Below are 23,779 nucleotides of genomic sequence, written 5' to 3'. Positions count from 1 at the left end.
TGAGTTATGCATCATGATGTTGTTTTTACAGACTTGGCTAAGGAGGTATTGGAATTGGTAAAGGCAAAGGTGCTCCTCATGATTTAGGGTTGCAATAATGGTCCCTTAAGAAGGGCCCTCTCTAGAATTCTTCTTAAGGTGGTCATAAGAAAGATTAAGAGAAGATTAAGTTAGTTGGGCAAGTGTTGGTGTAATCTAGATCCATCAAGTCCATTGACACTCACTTTTTCCAATCTCTTCAATGATTTATCTTTCTTAGAATGTAAGGGAGTTGAATTTAGCATCCCTAGACAAAAGGTTATTCATGATTTGGTTGCAATTCATTATCCAAATATCTTTTGTATCCAGGAGACTAATCTTTCAGTTGATTGTATGGTTTGATGTTCTTCTAGTATTTGGCGTTGTGGTCAATGTCAGTGCACTAGCTCCTTGGGTTGTTTTGGAGGCCTAGCTCTTTTTTGGTACCCATGAAAGATTGTTCCACTTTGGTGGCTATCTAATCATTGTGCTATTTCTCTAGTAGCCTCTAGTTTGGAGTTTGGGAAGATTATTTTGGCTACTAATGTGTATGCTCCAATGAATTTAAGTGGGAAAGCTCTACTTTGGTCTCATATAAGGTATGTACCTAATTTATACTTAAGGAGAGTTGTTGGTTTGAAAGGGGTATTGTACCTAGCAAGTTTGACACCTTGGTCATAATCACACATGTTACTTAAGTTTACTTAGTTAAAACATGGGATACTTCCCACTTTTGATTGATAGTTAAATCACTTTTCCACCTTAAGTGGTTAAGTTATCAGTTAATGTCTCAAGTCATAAGATTAAGACACATGTCATAATATTATGCAATCATATATTCACCTTGGACTTATTACTAATGGATCCCCTTTGTAATTATATATCATATAATTAATTCTATTATAATCTATCATTTGCATCCTTTAATAAATAGCATATTTCTATCATTGTTGATCTCTCTTGTAATTTCATGAAGTGCCTACATCTTGGGTGGCTATAATCTTTAACCAATCTTGCATGGTATAGAGCATTCTATACCAACTCTTGTATCTTGAGTTCCATTTACTTTACTTACACCAAGACTGATATTAGTTATGTTATCAATTATCTTTCGCAATTCATCCAGATGTGATTTCGAGCATGGCTCGGAGTACAAGAAGAATACATTGTTCAACTGGAGATGTATTTGAAGCAATATGGTTTTGTATCATATACTAGCAAGAATGGAAGTACGACAAAAACAACCAATGATCTTGTACTACAACAAAAAAGATGAATTTTACACTATCATAGAAATCCAATACCACTACATACACAAACATTATAATTAGTAATATATTATTCAGCATCAATTTTATCACTTTCAAAATTTTCTTACACTCTTCAACACTATAAATATATTCATCCTTTGGAAAAATAAAGAGTATATTTTAAAATTCTCAATAATTGAACAAAATCTAAAATTTTAAAAAATAAAAATACAATGTCCACCATCTAATTTCAACACATTATTATTCATTGCTTGAAAAAGTGAATACGCTGAACGAGAGTTAATTTTTAAAAAAATTAAAAGGTTCTAGAGAACAAAAGCCCACAGACACGCTAACGTTTAAAAACATTAGATAGTGGTCCCGGCGGGGCTCGAACCCGCGACCTTCGGCTTGCTAACAAGCGATGTCATAAGACCAACGCTCTAACCAACTGAGCTACGGGACCAGTTGTAAATTTCTGTTTATACGTTTGCTATGATTTTATAGTAAAACGGGCAGCATTTTTCCAAATATCATTGTTTAAGGGATTCACACGCATTGAACCAAAATGTTACATATAAATTATGACATAATTCCATGAATTACTTATTCCACTTCTTTGCCATTTCATAGCCTACATATCTATCATATTTATTACTTATGTGGATTATATTTTGAAGAGCTTTCATAATGAAGATAATGTGAATTTTTTTTTATAATTTTAAATTTATATTTATATCTGTAATAATGAAATTGTATAGCCATTTTTTTTTCTTATGATTTGGCTCTTTTCAGATTAGTGTCTTTAGTGTAATAACAAGTCTATTAGTGGTATGTTTCTGTGTAAATATGGATTTTTATATCATCCTATCTAAATCGGATTATCATTTATCTTCAAAGATTGGTCTTAGTACCTAGACCACTCATTCATTAGCCTACATTAGATCCATGGGTGAAAACTTAAGTCATTTGTATAATTGTAAATCTAAACCATAAAGTTTTAACATTCAAATTCAAATTGATGATAGTAAACTCCCTCCCACTAATTATTATGAGCTAACCTAGCACATGTTTGTGTTGATTTGTGTGTTATTTATGTTTCAAGAAATTTAATCATTCATTTTAAATTATGTCCAATCGTCAAGGACAACCTAGGAATCTAGTGGTAAAGGAATAATCTAGAACATTTTGAGCATCATAGTAACATTATCATAGGATTACATAAATTTACATCCCATGCAAACGTTTGCACACTTTCTTATTGTCCTTGATAGTTTGGACAATATCATTTAATTAATCATCCTAGGAGTCTGATTAAGGAGAGCACAACCCCTTCCAATTCAACAGATGCCCCAAAGGGTTTTCAAATCACTACTTGGAAGTATTCAAATAGTTGAATATCAAGGCAAACAAATTCTTAAAATCAAATTTCTAGTAGTTTATTCTCGTGAGAACAAGTTCATGTGAATGTCAATTCATATCCACGAGTGCAAAAAGAAAGCCCACATTCATGGATTTGAACAAAATTAGTACATAGTTATCTTATGGATTGTGATACACTCACTTAAACAAACCATCTCATTCTAACAATGTAGTGAATTGATTCCTAAAACTTTTAGTATCATTTTTCCCATCTATAGAATCTAGCTAAGTATCACAAATAAAATCATTTAATTCCCATGTAGTTAATTCAACATTTATTATTTGATTCATATATCTAGATTGATTTTTTATCAAATTATTTTAGTTATTTTGTGAGCGGTTCATTTTGTCCTATATTTTGGGTGAAACATTGTTAGGAAAACCAACCATGATGATCAATCCATCTCCTACATAACCCTATGAGAGAGAAGCATGCATACAAATATACATATAACCAAATGCAAAGATAAAAAATATATCACAAGATAACACAAGTTATACCCTACAAAAACCATCATAGAGGGAAAAAAAACCTAGCCTCCAAAAGAATCCATGCTCAATGTATTATTCAACAATGAAACATTACAATACACTTATAAAGCTTTCATAAATGCATATGAAACATCAAGCCTCTCCTATGCATCCTTCATGTGTCTAAGCATGCAACCACACATCCCATGCCATGGCTTACACATACACTCCTCAGAAGAAGACTCGATATAATGACAACGTAACCAAACCACAACTAGCCAATATTAAACCATTAAACATGTGCTTGCTTTTATAGACAAAAACTCACACAAAACCACCAAGTGGTATTACATAAAACCATTGACCCTACATTTAATATTAGGTATTAAATTTTTACTTTATTAAATATAGTTCCCCAAATATTAGAGTAAATAATTTTTCCATTTGTGACCCACATAACGTACCTAACCCAATGTTACATACAACTTTTCAAGTGTCCCCAAATAATTATTTAATTGTATAATTAAATTAATCAATGTTATATGAAAAGTACGTTTTGCCAAAAAAAAAATGTTATATGAAAAGTGTGCAACACCTAATGCTAACATTCTCTCACTTGTTGTAGATATTGTTGGAGTATTTAGGATATTATCTAATTATTTAATAATTTAGGTCATTTAATTACTTTATTCACTTAAGCTAAACTTAGGTGTTTTTTTATCTTTTATTAGATTAGGCTAATAGTTGAGCTAATTTTTAGCTCTTTGAGCTAAATTTAGTTTCCTAATTTTAGATTAGGTTTCTCTTGCTTTCTATAAAGCATGTCATTCATTCATTGTAATCTATCCAATTCATTTACAAGTTAATCTACATATTAGATTCCTCTTTCCAATCAATTCTCTCTCAAGGTTGCATAGCATGAATCATGGCTTCTTCTCTTTAGATGCAATAGGTGTTTTGCTTGCAAGTGATTTATGGGCTTTTGGGCTGGAACAAATAGCTCTAACATGGTATCAGAACTCTAGATTTGTTAAGTTCATGTCCAATTTCTAAAAGATCCAATCTTGAAAAGAAAATTTGACTCATCTTGGAAAAAAAAATTGGGTTCACTTCACAGCAACAAAAAACCATCTGGGCCAATCTTATTTTTCCAATATTCGTCATATTTTGTGAGGAAATAAAAAAAAGCAAAAAATCAAGATTTGGCCATAACTTTTTATCGAAAAAAATTGAGTAAAAATGATTTTGCAAGAAGTGAGTAAATTTTCCAGAAATCAAATCACAAGGGTTGTGTTGCTAGTTGTCAACTTAAATTTAGCCTATTATTCTTTTTGCCATAACTTTTGTATATAGTGTCAAAATTGGTCAAACAAGATATCATTGGAAAGGTATTTCTGAGCACTTTTCAATGGTAGTAATTTCATCATTAGATTCAGCTCCATTTTTATGCCAGACTCAATTAAAGGTGGATATTTAGTTTTAGCTTCTAAGCTCATATCTTTTCACTGGTATCTTTGATTTTTATTGTCGCATTGGAAAGGTGATTCATATCTCTTTGGATCTATATATGCAATTTTTTCAGATTTTTCTCCATGTATATTTGATTTGGATTTTAGTGTTTTCACTATTTGGTTAATTGCTTGGACATTTTGGCACCTGGAATGGATTTGTTTATGGGAGAGGCATTTATTTGATCTTCTTTATATGTACTGAGGTTTTTGGGGTCATCATTTCATTTGAGGAGGTATCATGGGTTTTTTTTCATCCTTCAATTATTATCCTGGAAAAGGGTAATTATGAGTGTTGGTGACATGACATCCTGACACCTCTTACATGGATAGATATTTTTTCTTATTTGTATAGAATAATACCTAAACCAATCACTCCAAGAGGTAGATGAGCTTGGGGTAATATCATTAAACCATGGGGTAGGAGTGATTTGTTCTAGTGTTGATCATAACACTATGTGTGCTATATCGGACCTTGAGTGTCCCCATGTACTTTGGACTAGACTTTGGGAGATCTATGGAGACCCTCATTTCTCTCCGTTTATAGAGGATCTTGCAATAGAGTATCTTATTCCCCTTACACATGCAGATCACATACCCTTTGATGATGATACTGTAGAGGAGCTTGAGTATATCAGAGGTCTTCCATGTCTTGATGGATCAGAAACTTTCTTAATGTTCCCACTCTTCACATCAAGACATTGCCTCCATCTCAAACTACATTTTATGTTGTTTCTAATGACCTTGGAATTGGCTCATACATGGCCCCCATTGATTCAGTTTAGTAGGTTAATAGTTCCCTTCCAGTTTTAGCTTTGTGTGATGACTTCTCCATGGATATTGCAGGGTTATTTATCGAGTCACGCATTGCAAACATTGGGGACATATTTGAGGATCTTCACGTCCTATTTAATAAAAACTTCAACATTCTTGTCATCACATCTTCATTAGTGCCTTTTGAGGTTGTTTATCAAGTATCTTCATAGTTGTTTGGATTCACTTCAGTTGATCGAGCACATCATCATTTAGACATGTGGGTAGTTAAGCAGTCTTTCATGGCACCCATAATGAGACCATTCCTTCCATCTCCTTTCATAGAGTTTCTTCTACCTTGTTCATTTCATTTTTTCCCCAAGGGCAATAACATGTGTCATTTTTGGATCATCTTTGGCTACTCCAACTATAATAATAATAACTCTAATTGAAATCTCAATCCGAAGTTTGGACATTCACCTAGTAAAGTTATTATTTTCATGGCTAGTGTTCATTTAGTTATCAACCTAGGGACGAAATGGATCTGCACTATATATGCACTAATCTCCTTCAATGGCTATTCTGCATTGTTGCAGTAACTAACATTATGCAGAAAGGAAAGGCAAGAATGGAAATCATAGAAGACTACATGAAAGCTTATAAAAACAATGCTGGAATGATCTAATGTAAATGACAAAAATCACTCTGTTCTGGCTTGGCTGCAAGAATAGTCAGCGGATCTATTTCCAGTGGCTACAGGAACAATCAAGGCATGAACTTCTACTGTAACTAAAGAAGAACTAATTTCGATGAACATAAACATAGGATCACTCACCAAGTGGGCCCCCTTGGATGAGTGATATCAAGCTTCCAGAAAAATACTTTTAACATATCAGAACAACATATCTTTCATTTATTGCTTCCTGAAAATGATTACATATTCTAAAAGAAAAACTCCAGAATGCTTGTCAAAATTCTCTGCTCTATTCCTTTCTATTCTGTCTAACCTCAAAGAAAAAGGAAGAGCTTATTATAAAGCAAAGATCAACTACAATGGACAACTCAAATCATGCCCAGAAAAAGAGGCGGATGATTGACAGATGAAGAAGATAACTAGAGCTTGGCTACAGGAAACATGGATCTAAATCGAACCACAGTCTTTGCACGTCGTAGCGATATTTTGTGAATTCAATTCCCACTAGAGTTAAACTCCCATAGTGATATATGGCTGCTCCGGTTATGCCGTACCTTGCACTCGCTCAGCTCCTCTTCAGTTTGATCTCCAGTTATCACATATGTGATTCTTCATTCTTCAGGCGCGAAAGGAGAATGTCCACCGTGACATCATTTATTATCTACACTGCAACAAAAACAACATACAAGGACATGCATACGTATTCTACTTAATTAATACATTCATTAACTCACATATGATACTATCCCAAATAATCCGCATAACAACTGGAACAATCACTTGGCTGCAGGAATAAATTGACAAAGTTCAAATATGATTTCTTAAGTTCAGGTTTAACACATGGAATACTTATAGTCAATTCACAATACTTCACTACCACAATGCAACCCAAAAGATGGCAAAAACCTAAGAGTTTTGATGATAAAAACATGACAAAGTATCAACTTATCAATCTTCAGCATTCATCTTCGACCATTCACCTTTGGCATTGAAGCTTCTTCATTATGGGGGGATACATTGTCTCTTCCTTTCACTCCTATGGGGGGGTATTGATTTTACTTATGTGACTAGTTGAATACTTAAGGGGACGTTTGGATTTATTCATGCTTGGTGACATGTGCTCTTTTTCATTTCATTTTTCTCTCTTTTGGAGAGAAGTTTTCTCCTATTGGGTTTTTCTCATTTTCTCTATTTGTGAGAGTTGTATTGGTTTGTACATGGGTACCTAATTAGGCCTTTTTGTCAAGACCCATTCATGCTTGCATCTTTGCATTCATCATTATCTCTTTAGCTTATCCCTAATTTAATCTTAATGGGGAGGGGGGGGTGGGTGTTGGAGTAATTAGGACATTAAATCTAATTATTAAATTAATGAGGTCCTTTAATTACGTTATCCACTTAGTTGAGCTAATATTTTATTAGATTAGGATAATAATAGCTTCACTTAGTTGAGCTAATATTTGGTTCTTTGAACTAATTTTAGATTAGGTTTCTCTTGATTTCTATAAAGCAACTAATTCATTCATTATATTATATCTAATTCATTTACAAGTTAATCTACATATCAGATTCCTCTTTGGATCAATTCTATCTCAAGGTTGCATAGCATTAATCACGATTTCTTCCCTTTGGACATGATAGGTGTTTTTCTTGGAAGTGATTCATGGGCTTGTGGGGTTGAACAAATAACTCCAAGATACATTACATAGGGTCAATCAATGAAGTGCATCATAGCCATACACAAAATCACATGAATATTCATAATGCTCTCATGCTCCATCAAGATACCCGCAACCAACATCAAATATGTCCACCATCTTAAGCAAGAAATCTTGTCATCCTCCAACATGCCACCTATGGAAGAAAAGGAACAAGCCAATATGAATATGCACCAATATAAAGAACACGAGCATCAAACCTGTGATAATAAAAGTTCCAAGTTGCTACCATAAGAAGAAAACCCACATGAATGAAAATATCATCCACAAAAAATGCTAATCCATCCAATCATCCAAACCTTTAAGGTATAAAAAACATAGTAAACGCATACCATCAATGTATACAACCCATAAACGGCAATCACATTCCCCATGTGCAAGCCTATCAATAAAGACCATATACATCTAGGAACTCCCACTACATGGGCAATGTCAAATATGAAAATGATCAAAGCATCCCAAGTCTACCAATAGCATCACATAGAAGGTGTAACCAATATCATGTAGAACCAAGGAATATCCACAAAGATAAGAAAAACATGTAAACAATTATGTTGCAATACATCTCTCACAACAAGTCTCCAAAACTTCCCCAAGTTCTTCACATTCAATAAAGGAAAAAGATTAAGGAACCTCCATGTCATCAACCAAAGTAAAAGTGACTATATATGACCACAAATTCGTGATCATATGCTACAAAATAACCTCAAAACTAATGTCATGTGAATCCAAACATCCAAGATGATAAACAAGACCAAAGAGAGAACTCCACAAATCATAAGCATGTTGCATTTACTTATACATACACCTTTAAATGCAAATTGTGTCAAGTATATTCTCCTTCACAACACCCCAATGAAAATCCTCAACAACACCCAATCGTTCAATACCAATATCAACACAACATATGTATCATGTAACCAATGTGGATGCAAGCCTCTCAAACCAAAGAAGATCAAACTAAAACAATCCCCAAACCAAGGGAATAAGCTCATTAACATCCCATAAACTCAATTCTAATTAATTTAATCAATTCATAAGGGGATTAACATGCCAACACTACTTAAATGAACCCTCAAGAACCAAATATCCATAGCTCAAGATCCATATTAATGGGAAGACGAAGCATAAACATAGTGCATATAAAATAAATAATGGGTAATACCTCTCAAATGATAAACTTCCAATTATGCCAAGAGTGGGGAATACAAATTCTCCTCCAAGATACCCAAGACAACATGACTCATCTAAGAACATCTCCTCATAAGTCTATGTTGAACTCATGTCCAACCAAGGTGTAGGCTCCTTGAACTTCTTACTGAAATCTCATCAAGAATAATCATTTCAAAACATCTCTAATCACAAGATAACTCCAAGCCTCATCTATGTCTCCTAGTATCGAATCAATCCATGCCAAACTCCAAAATACAACTTGGTATAACATCATCATGAATCAATCAAGCAAATGATCAAAATACTCAATGCAAATAGAACCATCAAGATCAATGTCAAAATTCAAATTGTGAATTGAGAACATAATCATGACATAATGATCAAACGTGTCTTAAAAACAAGATCATATGATCCACATAAATATATCATGGTGCCAAGAGAACCTACATCATGCCAACACTCTAATCTAAAATCAAGAGCACATCATGACATAATACAAACCATCCTTCTAACCAAAGAACACCTATCAAAGTCAATAAGTCATGACACCTCAACCAAAGACTAAAAGTCCCCCATGGCATACCAAGATGTGAACATCTCTAATTAACATGAAGATAAATACCCATAATCAAATGATTAGTCCATATCCTTTTCAAAGCTCCCACTTAATTATCTAACCAACTCTCCAAACATCATGATAATCATCTACTAACTGAAGATCTTCCATGGCCTTGACACAATCAAAGAACTCAACACCATGAACTCCAAAAGGATAAATTCAAACCATGATCTTCAAACCAATAATATACAACTACCAATAAACCATCAAGAACAAAAATAATATCATCAAACCATCACTATCAACAACTCCCACTAAAATGTGTAACCAAGATATCATGACATAGTGATAAACCATCATGCTACAAGTACCATAACCAACTATCTAGGAACTATAAATCATCCATCATCTTATATCAATGCACATATGACTACAAACAAGGCCATCAAAATGAATATACATCAACACTAAAAATATGTTTTCATATACATAGTACACAATCGAGCATCCAATTGCGAGATAATGGATAGCTAATCCACAACCTACATACTCGAAGATCCAAAATTAATGAAGCATGCAAACTCAAAATCATCAATAATCTCCAAATAGAGATAATCAAGAAGATAACTTGTAGATATGAACACTCAAACACCAAATCAATATCATATTTGATTTTTTAAAAGAATCCATAACTAAGTAACATATTTAAAGAGCCAAAACAAGCATCGTGGAGATAAGAACAACCTCCTAAAACTAAATCACACCACCACCAGACAACCACAAATCTGATTATGTTGTGTTAATGTACCTACATATCCATGACACCATAATCAACACCAATGGTGTACCTACACTCAACTATCACCCACACAACAATCCAAGTCTCCAATCATATCCATCCATGTCCTCAAAAGCAAAGGAAACTTATGTACTCATCTCCATCAAAGCCCAAACTTTGAAAACACTTGTAAACCTATACCAGTAAGTACCAGAATGATAATCAACTGTACCATAGTTTAAACCTCATTAAAACGAGCATTCCCTCAAGTTTTGACCTCTTGACTCATATGGATGCAACAAAAAATGCACACTAAATCACAAGCACCTACAAGTGATCAAACAAGAACCTGTCTCTCTTTTCTCATAAAACTAAGAATCCACAAGCACCACTATGAAGTACACTACTCATGCTCTCCAATGCCTATTTAAAATTTTAAAAATTAATAATTTTGTATGCAAAATTTATGCTCAAAACCGTGTATAGAGAAAATTTGGATTTTAGGCTCCACCAAACAACAAAATCAAGAAACCAAACCTATATCATTGCATAGTTCCCATAGATCTTTTTGATACCTATAAGAAGTTTAAAAAATGACAACATGGGCAAATTTTATGCTTTATGGAACAAAAGTCCTCCAATATGACTTGGTGGCACAGTGATGGTCGCTAGGTGGTTGGCCAATGATGCCACCAAAAATGGTGGCATGTCAATGGTGCACCACCCATGGCGAGTGGGAGGAGGGGTGGTAGGAAAAATAGTCGAACTTGGTGGTATTTTCTAAAGGGATTTAATTTAAACTTTTTCAAGTTTTCCGATGGTAATGTTTTTTAATAAAGGTGGTTTAAAGTTTTAAATGTAAACAACGTGAAGTTTGGCTAACACGGGCAAGTGGTGGGGCCATCAACAAGCATCAATAGGTACCTTGTTGATGTAATGCTTGTGTAGTATGGTACAAGGGTCTATAGACCCTGCTAAATTTTGCAACACAAGCACTTGCAAGATCAAACATTAAACAAAAACACCTTCCACAAGAGAAAGCCGAACAAATGAATTCTATATTACTCAAAAGCATGAAGAATTAATTACAATTGTATAATGAGGTGCTTATAAATAAAGCACAAAGATGCCAAGAGCTAAAATTAGGAGAGCTAAAGTGCAAGCAGGAGAACCTAAAAAAATCTCAACTCTAGCTAAACTAGATGCACAACTAAAGCAACTAGAAGCAAGAACTCCTAAGTGAACTTAAGCAAAAAAACATAAATAGTTATAAAAAAGAAACTAATAGCTAAAATGCTCTAAACCCCCCCCCCCCTTAAGTGAAGCTTAGGGTGAGTAAAAAAAATCTAAATGTATGAATGTAGAAATGGGTCTCGACAACAAAAGGCTCGATAAGGTACTCATGTATAAACTAATGAAGTCTCTCTAAGTGGAGAAAAGGAGAAAAACTATGTGGGAAAAAAACCCTATCCAAAAGAGAGAGATGCAATGCATGAAAAGAAACATGAACTGCAAAAAGGAAGGAAGACCTCATAAAGACCCCCCAAGGAAAACTTTCTTCACCCCAAGCATCAACTGCAATTGAAGGTAATGTGGAGATGTCAGGCACTTAGTGAAGATGTCTACAACCTGCACCTCTACAGGTATATAATCTAAGGTGAGAACATCATCCTAAATCAATTGTTGAATGAAGTGCATGTGGGTCTCTATTTGCTTAGTTCATTGATGCTCGACTAGGTTGTGAGAAATGTGAATAGCACTCTGATTGTCACACCAAAGAGTAATGGGACCATCAGGAGGAAAACCAAACTTTGTCAACAACTGACAAAGCCAAAGAACCTCCTAGCTAGTGTTGCTCAATACTGAACCTCAGTAGATAATAATGCAATATAAGATTGCTTCTTGCAAGATCGTGCAATGAGGCATGAACCAAAACAAAAAACAAAACCAGAAGTAGACTTGCAATCATTAACATCACCAGCCCAATCTAAGTCAGTGAAGCCAACAATCCTAGAGTCTCCTAATGTATAATGAATGAGAAAATGTGATGTACCCTAAATATACCTCGAGATATGTTTGGTATCCTTCCTATGACTCTCATGTGGATCATGAGATAAATGAGAGACTAGACCAATTGTAAAGGAAATATCAGGATGAGTGTTTGTCAAGTACAAAAGATTGCCAACCAATGACCTATACAATGTAGCATCAATTGGAGGAGTAGAATGATTGGATGACAACACAACCCCTGACTAGCATGGTGTGGGAGCAAGCTTGCAATCAAGTATGTCAAATATCTGAAGCATATCAAGAGCATACTTCTTCTGAAAAATGGAAATCCCATGTGAAGTCTAAGTAACTTGAAGACCAAGGAAGTAATGTAGAAGACCAAGATTTTTCATGTCAAACCGCTCCATCAATGCTCTTTGAACACTCTGAATCATGAAGAAGAACTGCCTATAAGAATCAAATCATCCACATATAATAACAATATCAATAGATATGCCTCCTACCATTAAGTGTAAATTATGGGATCACAATGGCAACATGTGAAATCAATAGAAAGAAGAAATGTGTCCATATTCTCATACCAAGCCTGAGGGACCTGCTTGAGACAATGCAGTGAATTTTGAAGTCTGCAAACAAGGCAAGAGTCCTACACAAAACCTTTTGGTTTCTCTATATAGATCTCCTCATGAATATCACTATGCAAGAAGGCATTCTTCACATTCATCTCATATACTGACCATCCCTATGAAGCTGCAAGAGAAAGTATAAGGAAAATAAAATTTGTCTTGGCAACGAGAGAAAAAGTCTTAGAATAATCAATGCCCTCAACCTATGCAAAACCCTTAGCAACAAGACGAGCCTTATACTTATCAATGGAACCATTTGTAGCATACTTGTTACTACTTACTAAGTTGCCACTAGTTTTATGTCCAAAGTCATTCTATATACTTTAGTCGGTTACTACTACCGAAATATTTAGTCGGTAAGCACAGAGCAGTCGATTATAGAAGAAAGTAGTCACAGAGCTTAGTATACATCGAGTTGTCTACTGAGTAACACTCTATGTCTACCGAGCTATCTACCGAGTAACTCTCTATGTCTACCGAGCAGCAAAAATGATATACCAAGTTGATATACACCGAGTGAAATGTGTTACCAGATTCATTGAACCTGGACACATATGTGGAAACGTGTTACAAGATCGAGGAACAAAGAACCGTTATCACATTGGAAATTGCACTTAAAGATTTTGTATGATTTTGAGGTCATCTATCCAATGAAATATTTTGTATGGTTATTCATTCGATGAATCATGTTTGTAAGATCGAAGCATGAATAGATCACCGACATAAGAGATCTATTTATACAGCATGAAATTAAGGATCAGAGAGATGTATGAAGCAAGACATATGTGATAGATAAGGAAGCATTGAGTATTGTGACTATTAGAGACATAGAGGTCACCGAGAAGGATTTCAGAGAACAGTCAAGGAACAGAGTAAACAGAAGGGTTTACCGAGTTAATCTATGGATTATCGAGGTATGCTATAAGCAAGGTAATCTCATTTTGAGCACATAGAATCCGCTATAACATTTCAGATGTGAAGTTGCAGATATTTTGTAAGAATTTGATTGTAATATTTTGAGTTATAAGAGAAACCTTTAACAGGGTAAAAGACTCTAACAAAGTCTATAAATTGTAAAGCCTTTAACCAGGTGCAACATTTAGAATAAGTGTTGTAAAATCCTTTAGCAAGGTATATCTAATGATCTTGATACTCCTAACAGGGTAAGCTATCAGAAATAGCTAAACATGTAGCTCTAAACGAGCAACCTTTATTATTGCAGTAGTGAAGTTGTGGGTGCCATCCCCACCGCAGTTTTTCTCTCTAACCAAGAGTTGCTGCATAACCAAAATATATGTGTTATGGAGTGAATCATGTATGATTGTTATTTATTTGTTTTAGCTTTATGTTGTGTTACAACAGTTTTTGGTTTATGCATAACAGTAAAGTTATTGTTAAGGAAAGGATTTGAAGTACTGATTCACCCCTCCCCTCTTAGTACATTAGCTTTCCATATTGGGCCTAACAATTGGTATCAGAGCTTGAATCTTGGAAAAGGGTTTAACAGCCTAAAGAAAAAGATCTTATCAATGGAAGGTTATAAACAATCTTAGAGAATTGAGTATCTGCAAGAAGAGTTGGATCATGCTAATCAAGTGATTGCAGACATGCAAAGACAAATGCAAAAATCATTGAAAGTCAGAAGAAGATTATCTGATGATTTATAGGACTCTCAAGAGTTAGTGGAACAAATTGAGACATCATCTGAGAACAGTATATCTGAAGAGACTGAAGAAATGATTGAAGAACTGAAAGAAAAGAACAAAGCACTGACTGATCAGCTAAAAGCAATGAAAAGAGGACATGAACATTTCAGCACACAGATGACTGAAAACTTTGATGCATTGAGGACAGCCGAGGATAAAGTAAAAGATCTAGAAAGAGAAAAACAACAACTTGAAGCATTAGTATCTGAAAAGAATGATGAAATCACAAGGTTGACTGGGATTCAACAGAATCTGCCAGATCAATTGGGTTATGCACATCATGAAGCAAATCTGAAAGATGATGAGAATCAAGCATTAAAACTTGAACTATCAAGATTGATCGATGAACTTGAAACAGAGAAGAAATCCAAAGAAACACTGAAGAAGAGTTATGAAGCATCAAAGATGTTGGATGAGCAATTGAATACAAGAAGACCCAACAAAGATGCAGGACTTGGTTACAAAGGAAAAGACTCTACCGAGAAGGGAATCCACACTACCGAGAGAGGAGAATCATCAAAGCAAGCTGGAATCAAGAAGAACATCAAAGGAAAGAAGCCTATTTGCAACTACTGTGGAAAACAAGGACGTACTGCTAACATGTGCCAAATTAGAAAAGGTAAGCCACCGAATGTCACTAAGACTAATGGTTATTGTAACAATTGCAATAAGTATGGTCACACATCTAACCAATGTAGGACAAAGTCTGTTAGCAATTATCAGAAGGCAAAATTCAAAGGGTTCTGTAAAAACTGCAATAGATATGGACATAGTACTAAGAAGTGTTGGTTTGTGGTCTGCACACCGAGCAAATACTAGAAGCTACCGAACTCACACAGATCCTAACCGACAGTATTCTGCAGTACCATGGAATTACAATAAAAGGATATGGTGTGAATGTTGTGGAAGATATGGACATATAAGTGCCAACTGCTTTATAAGGTTTGGAATGAACAATCGAAGATCATGGAGAAATCATGGTATGGCATGTTTTCATTGTCACAAAGTTGGACACTTGGCTAGAGATTGCAGAGATCAACCTAGAGGAGACATTGAAGAAATAAAAGGCAAATTACAGATGATTTGGAAAAAGAAGGAAATTGTGTCAAATGAAGAAAGCACCTTACCTACCGAGTTAGGTGCACCTATTCCAAATTAATCGGTAAAGGTATGAAGGGACTGCATTCTTTCAAAGGTTAAATCTTAACAGTTCCTATTTTGTCATGTACTTAATTCAAAATCTACATAGCTAAAGATGCATTAGGAAATTTGAAATTTTATCAAGTCTTTTGGAAGCCTATCTAGTCGGTAAATATAGGAAGTCTGGCTACTCAGTAAAAGCATAAAAAGGAAGTGGTACCAAGTGCATTTAATATTTTATGACCTAACTGCACGAAGCCCGATAAGGTATATTGTGTACTTAAAGCACTTTGCGCAGTCATTTTACACTTACCAAGTTTTCAAGAAAGCTGAGCAAAGCGATTCAAAGGTGATCAAACCTCCTATGAAGCGAAATTCAAGGTATTTACATCAATCACAACGCATTATCAAGCTCGTTTACCGATCATATCAATTGTGAATATTTGCTAAGTAGAAAGCATCTGGCGTTTGAAAGTCTTCAAACCCTAAGAATCTTTTGTTAGTATTTATCTAAAATTTGCAATGGCACCTAAGATCCAGAAGCCCATTGTTGTTGAGAACATTGAAAAGCCCTCATTGAAATACTCTCTAACTCCCAAAGTAGCATCTAAACCGGATGATAAAACTACATTTTCACTCATTCTAGATAGGGTTTTACTAGTTGAGGATGTCAGATTCTTCACTAAGTGTCTTGTAGAGGAACTAGGTCATATTGAAATCAAGGACACATATGATGAATTGTGTACCGATGGGAAATTGGATAGCAAGTATGAATACATTAAAATCAAGGGATTGACCAAAGCCCTAACCTATCCCCGTGTCTTCAAACCCCAATGGGTCAAGTTTGTTCTGAGCAGAGTTCATGATGATTTCATGTGGTTAGAGGAGCAACCATTCAAAATCACCAAGGAAATCATTCATTTGATCACCGGTTACCCTATTTTTGATCATGCCCGAGCTCAGAAAATGATATCTCAAAAGGAATTGATCACTTTGACCGGAGTTGAATTAGATTGCAGAGGACTGAAATTGAACAATGTGACAGATGCAGAGCTAAAGTTTGCCATTAGATTCATAGGTTATTGTTTCTTTCAATCAGCAAGGGAAAATGGTGTACCCTATGCAGCAGTCGATTTAGCATATAAAATTGTGAAGAAAGGAATGAAAATTGATCTATGTGAAGTATTGTTGAAAAACCTATTTGAGAATCTAAACGCAATAAGGAAGCTGAAGAAGAACAACTCGGCTAATATACTGAAGTTTGGATCACTTTTGGTATGCATGTTTTTCTATTTTGAGAAATTCTTTCCATCAGTCGGTAAGGTAGTTTGGGAGCTACACCGACCAATCACCCATCAAATCAATGACTTCATCAAACGACTAGGTAATAACTTTAATGATATTATGGATGATTATTTCAGCAAGTTTCAAGAAAAGATGCATAACAGGTATAGAATTCCACCCTAGCTAGTAGAGAAATACAAGGATGATATATGCTTTGAAGTGGACACAGACTACTGCTATGTTAATGTTGTGGAACCAAGAACTCAATCTTTGCCACCTATGGGTTATGAGATTGATTTTGACATCACACAACAGCAGATAAATGCTTTTCTTACATTACCAAGGCATGCTACCGAGCTGAGATACGGTACATATGAAGAAGTTAAAGAGAAAGTTAAGATGAGCATTGTAGTACCAAAGGCTACAAGGAAGGCAACAAAAATGATCAAGGCATTAACGAAGAAATTTGGAGAAGGTTCTTCCTCCACACCTGTCAAGGGCACTCTAGTCATCACCGAAGAGGAATCTGAAGCCCAAGAGATAGCTATTACACTGAGCACCGAGTTGCCTAAAGGGAAAATTTTGAAAAGGAAGAAATAGGATACATCAAAGGTATCACTGACTCCTTCAATAAAGGGCCCAAACACAAGATCATCTGCAGTGTCACCGAGTAAGAAACCAAAGAATGTTGTCACACCAAAGGTAACAAAAACTTGTAAGAAATCTACTCGGAGACTCATTTTGACTAAAGAGTCTAGTGACACCGAATCTGAAGACAAAAACAAATTTCAGATTGTCAAGAGTAAAAAGGTAGATGTACATAGTGTCGATAATTTTTGTGCTAATCTGAAGCAATATGGTGGATTTGGAGCATTCAGATATGTTAAGTATGAATCTAGATCTGATGATGAAAAGAGACAAATAGAAGAAGCTGTAATCTGCACTCTTCTGAAATTCCGATTGGTCCCATTGGAAGTAACTAATTCTCTTCCAAAAGAATTGTATTTGCATATTGATAACAAGTGGAAGTATGCTATGGAATTAGAGAAATAGATGAGATAAAGAAGTCTGGTACATCTCTTTCCAGACATGTCAGTAGATGAGATCAATGAACATCTGAAAAACTGCCACACAAACTTCCTAGTCAGATAAAGAGCCTTGAAATTGATGAATGGCCTTTATTTGGATGTAGAGAATGAGACCAAGGAAAAGTGGGAGGAAATCTTTCGAATCAAGAATGCTGGTGAGCAAGTTGAAGTTGAAATAGTTGATGTCACTGAGCAAGATCCTGATATCACCGAGCAAGACCCTACTGACACTATACAAATTGATGAGGATATCATGGACACCGAGGCACAAGAATAGGAAATGATAGAAGGGAATGCATATGCCAAACTGGTATCCAGTGAGTCAGTTTTGGAACAAGTTCAGCCCTATCCTCCGGTCACTCAGCCTGTTTCAACCAAGGCCCCTCAAGATACTGAACAAGTAACATAGGGTCACAAGTCTACAGAAGGAGAAGCTACTTCTCAGGCCACCGGGGAACAGACTTCTCAAGCTCCTTCTAGCACTGAAAATGTTACAACTGAGACCCCGAGAAAAGATTCACCGAAGGCTACATCAGAGGTTCAAGAAATTGACAAAAGTGTTGCCTCTACCGAGCAACCTACTGAGGGTCAACAAGCCTCCCAAGCCATTGTATTAGTTCAACCGGTGAAATCTAAAGAAAAGCAAATGAAAAAGCATAGTTTCAAGTTAGATCTGTCGAAACCAATAGTGTTGCCGAATGTAGACATATCCAAATTAAAAGGGCAAGCACTTATTGAATTCAGTGAACTATGCAAAGCCAAAGCAGAACAAGAGAAGCAAACGGCTATTCAAAAGAAAAACAGAGTACTTCAGAAGGTGAAAGCACTATTAACAAATATGCTACCTGAAGCTACAGTGACAAAAGATGCAACCATCCATATTCAATTGGATGAACTCCTAACTAAAATAGAGACATCTGGAATAGACACATCTAGATATTTGAGCAAATTGAAGGACAAAGAGCTCACTGCAAAAATGATTGAAGAGGTACAGAAAGCCATTGCTATTGGCAAAGTAAAACTTGTCAAATTTATTGTTGAGTTGTCCCCTCAACTCAAGCACATTCTTTATTTATTTCAGAAACTCTGTACATTCTCTTTATTCATTAAAGATATCAAAAATAAAATAGAAGTGATTGAGAAAGAGATCACCGATCTCTCAAATAAGTTGACCACTGAGCCAAATTCTATTCAACATTTTTATACAAAGTTACAAAAGCTCATGGCTCAACAATTGGAACTTAGGAATGAAGAGCACAAAATAAGGATGGACATTATGACTCTTCAAACCTTATTCATTCCACACTTGTCCTCCGTCCAAGAGAAGATCAACAAGGCTACCTCCCTATCCACTCAACAAGAGGGAAGCACCTTAGATGGACTAATTTCACTGTTAGATGACATTACAGCTCAGAATTCACTCATGGATAGTGTCAAGGATGCCCTCTTTGCCGCTCTCACCAATGCAAGGACAAAGTACAAATCCATTTTTGACCAGTTGCCTCCACCGAATGGTAACTAAGTTTTGATGTTTGTCAAAAAGGGGAAGTGTAGTATCAAAGTATCAAAGGGGAAGTGTAGTATACAGGGGGAGTATACCGAGCAGAATATCCAAATGCACAGTTGAATTTGACAGGAGAGCAGTAACCACCGAGCAATAATCAAAGAGCAAAGAACAAGTGCAGTAAGCACAGAACATTGATCACCGAGCATGCAAAATCAGAGTTATGTACAGTATATTGATAAGGGGAGTATATCTACATATACTATTTCATTGACAAATTTATATACTGTCAGTTTAGTCAAATTTTGTAAGTATATAGATTTTTGAGTTATGACTTTGAAAGTAGTTTTGTCAAACATCTCAACTAATGTCAAAAGGGAGATTGTTACTACTTACTAAGTTGCCATTAGTTTTATGTCCAAAGTCATTCTATATACTTTAGTCGGTTACTACTACCGAAATATTCAGTCGGTAAGCACAGAGCAATCGATTATAGAAGAAAGTAGTCACAGAGCTTAATATACACCGAGTTGTCTACCGAGTAACACTCTATGTCTACTGAGCAGCAAAAATGATATATCGAGTTGATATACACCGAGTGAAATGTGTTACCAGATTCATTGAACTTGGACACATATGTGGAAACGTGTTACAAGATCGAGGAACAAAGAACCGTTATCACATTGGAAATTGCACTTAAAGATTTTGTATGATCTTGAGGTCATCTATCCAATGAAATATTTTGTATGGTTATTCATTCGATGAATCATGTTTGTAAGATCGAAGCATGAATAGATCACCGACATAAGAGATCTATTTATACAACATGAAATTAAGGATCAGAGAGATGTATGAAGCAAGACATATGTGATAGATAAGGAAGCACTAAGTATTATGACTGTTAGAGACACAGAGGTCACCGAGAAGGATTTTAGAGAACAGTCAAGGAACAGATTAAACAGAAGGGTTTACCGAGTTAATCTATGGATTACCGAGGTATGCTATAAGCAAGCTAATCTCATTTTGAGCACATAGAATCTGCTATAACATTTCAGATGTGAAGTTGCAGATATTTTGTAAGAATTTGATTGTAATATTTTGAGTTATAAGAGAAACCTTTAACAGGGTAAAATACTCTAACAAAGTCTATAAATTGTAAAGCCTTTAACCAGGTGCAGCATTTAGAATAAGTGTTGTAAAATCCTTTAGCAAGGTAGATCTAAACAGGGTAAGCTATCAGAAATAGCTAAACATGTAGCTCTAACCGAGCAACCTTTATTATTGCAGTAGTGAAGTTGTGGGTGCCATCCCCACCATAGTTTTTCTCTCTAACCAAGAGTTTTTGCGTAACCAAAATATATGTGTTATGGAGTGAATCATGTATGATTGTTATTTATTTGTTTTAGCTTTATGTTATGTTACAACAGTTTTTGGTTTATGCATAACAGTAAAGTTATTGTTAAGGAAAGGATTTGAACTACTGATTCACCCCTCCCATCTCAATACATTAGCTTTCCATAGTGGGCCTAACATCCTACACAAAACCTTTTGGTTTCTCTATATAGATCTCCTCATGAATATCACTATGCAAGAAGGCATTCTTCACATTCATCTTATATACTGACCATCCCTATGAAGCTACAAGAGTAAGTATAAGGAAAATAAAATTTATCTTGGCAACGAGAGAAAAAGTCTTAGAATAATCAATGCCCTCAACCTATGCAAAACCCTTAGCAACAAGATGAGCCTTATACTTATCAATGGAACCATTTGTAGCATACTTGGTACGATACACCTACTTGCATTGCACCAACTTTCTTCCCTTAGGAAGAGGAAAAAGATCCTAGGTGTGATTCTTCATCAATGAAGAATACTCCTCTACCATAGCCACATCCCACTCTAGAATACCTGCCACATTTAAAAGCTTTTGAGGATCTACAAAAATAACATTACTCACAAGAGAGACCCCATAACTTCGTGAATGAGTGCAATGAGAATATGAAGGATCACTTGCCCAATATCCAACTGTATTAATAGTACTATGAAACCACTTAGGAAGTGGTGGGATAGGTGTTGGGGGTTGAACTTGAACATCACATTCATCCTTAGAAGGTAAACAATCCTAAAGAGATAAAGGAGGAGAAGGTCAGAGAGGCTATCGATGGAGAATCCATTAGAAGATAACACTCATCAAACTAGACATCTCATCAAAATAAGAACTCTTTGGGAATAGGATCAAACAACTTGTATGCCTTTGAATCCTCATAGTAGCCAACAAAGATCAGTGGTCATCTCTTCCTCTCCATGGATTTCCTCTATGTATTTGGAATGAATGTCCAAGTCACAGTCCAAAAAAATTTGAATGAAGACAAATCAGACTTGACACAGGACTAAGCCTCCTCAGTGTCAAATATCGCAATGCCTTGTGAGGCATCCGATTTTGAATGTAATTAGCATAATTCATTGCCTCAATCCAAAAGGTTGCATCCATATCTCGAGATTGAATCATGCAATTAGCCATTCATCAAAGTGTTTGATTCTTCCTCTTGGAAACACCATTTTGCTAAGGGGTATAAGGAATTGCAAGTTGATGAAGGATACCATGTTGAATGAAAAAGTCATGAAACACATAATTGACATACTCCCCCCATTATCTATGCATATCCACCTAATAGAAAGACCAAACTACTTCTCCATAATTTCCTTGTACCTCTTGAATAAACTAAAGACATCACGTTTGTACTTGAGAAAGTACACCCATGTACGCTTGGAGAAGTCAACAATGAATGTGAGCACATACTTGGTCTAATGAATAATGATGAACAGTAAGTACCAAACCAGTACTGAGAGGGGGGGGTGAATCAGTACAGACAAAAAACTTTCCCTCAACCAGTTTGACTACAAAGACTGCACTTAACTGGTAAACAGTAACACCGGTCTAAATCAGGGCACTACCGGTTACACACAGTGAGAGTATGAATAGCATAAACCGTTAAACACTTAGATCTCTACACAATCTAATATCTCATTTCCACTTCACCCATATCCATAAACAAGTAATATATCATCAGAAATACAATGACAATCGGTTCAACATGCTTTACCACTTGACAAAAAATATTAAAGCATCACACATGACACACTGATTTTTCACGTGGAAACCCAACTGAGAAAAACCACGATGGGGATGAATACCCACAAGTTGTTCTTTGAAGTCCGCTCTGTTAGGAGCCTAGTCAGGTTAAAGACTTTTACAATAGGTTCTGCTAGGAACCGATCTTGCTAGGGATCACCCGGTTAAGGGATGGCTAAATACCTGGTTAAAGGTTAGAACCCTGTTAAAGGTTACCTCGCAAGAGGATTTGAAGAACTCATTGAATTGAGTCACCCTGTTAAAGGATTTACACAAAAGCCTATTAAAGCTACCTGGTTAAGGGATTTTCCAACTGCTGAAATGGTTAGAAGTCAACAGGTAATACACTGATCTGATAGCAACACTCAAAACCAAGGCAAATCCACTTTAGCTCCTTTGCTTCTGCAATCACACTCTGCAGGTATCAATACACTTCTCCGGTCTGTCAAGAATCAAGTATCTCTTCGCTTGGATACACACATATCATTTGCCAACAACCTCAAAATGAAAAACATCATCAACCTTATAGGAAATAGATAGGTCGATGGCATAAACCCTAAACCCTAAACATTTAGGTTTAACAATTCAATCGGTTCAATCCTGACCATTAATCATATTGCATTGAATAAAACAGTCTTGAACATATCTCAAGAGGTTCTCCAACGTTCATTCTTTGCCACTTTAGGAAGTTGATAACCCATCACGCACTCTCCACCATGTACAGAGACTTCACACATTCCCGAGGTAGATAGGATCAATCTCCATGCAAGATCCTCAAGGAAATCCTTCACGTGCACAAGGCTGACATGGCAACACTATCTGGTCTTCATTACAATGCTAACTCATCACAAGATGTCATCAGTTGAATCACACAAGCTTGGAATGCATCAACCGGAAACCCTAAGGTTGAGACTACCAACCGGTAGTCATGCCAAATGAAACCC

The 23,779-nt window shown here is 35.6% G+C and overlaps 1 non-coding gene across 1 annotated transcript; it reads right to left on the bottom strand.

Annotated features, from left to right (window-relative positions):
* Positions 1-1,644: 1,644 nt before the first annotated feature.
* Positions 1,645-1,734, bottom strand: TRNAI-UAU (transfer RNA isoleucine (anticodon UAU)). Its single transcript is given in 2 exon segments — positions 1,645-1,680; positions 1,697-1,734. It is a non-coding gene; the product is annotated as a tRNA-Ile (tRNA).
* Between the last annotated feature and the right edge of the window lie 22,045 nt (positions 1,735-23,779).

This window comes from Cryptomeria japonica, chromosome 6 (assembly GCF_030272615.1).
Source record: "Cryptomeria japonica chromosome 6, Sugi_1.0, whole genome shotgun sequence".
Classification (NCBI taxonomy): Eukaryota; Viridiplantae; Streptophyta; class Pinopsida; order Cupressales; family Cupressaceae; genus Cryptomeria; species Cryptomeria japonica.
This window is presented reverse-complemented; position numbering and strand designations above follow the sequence as displayed.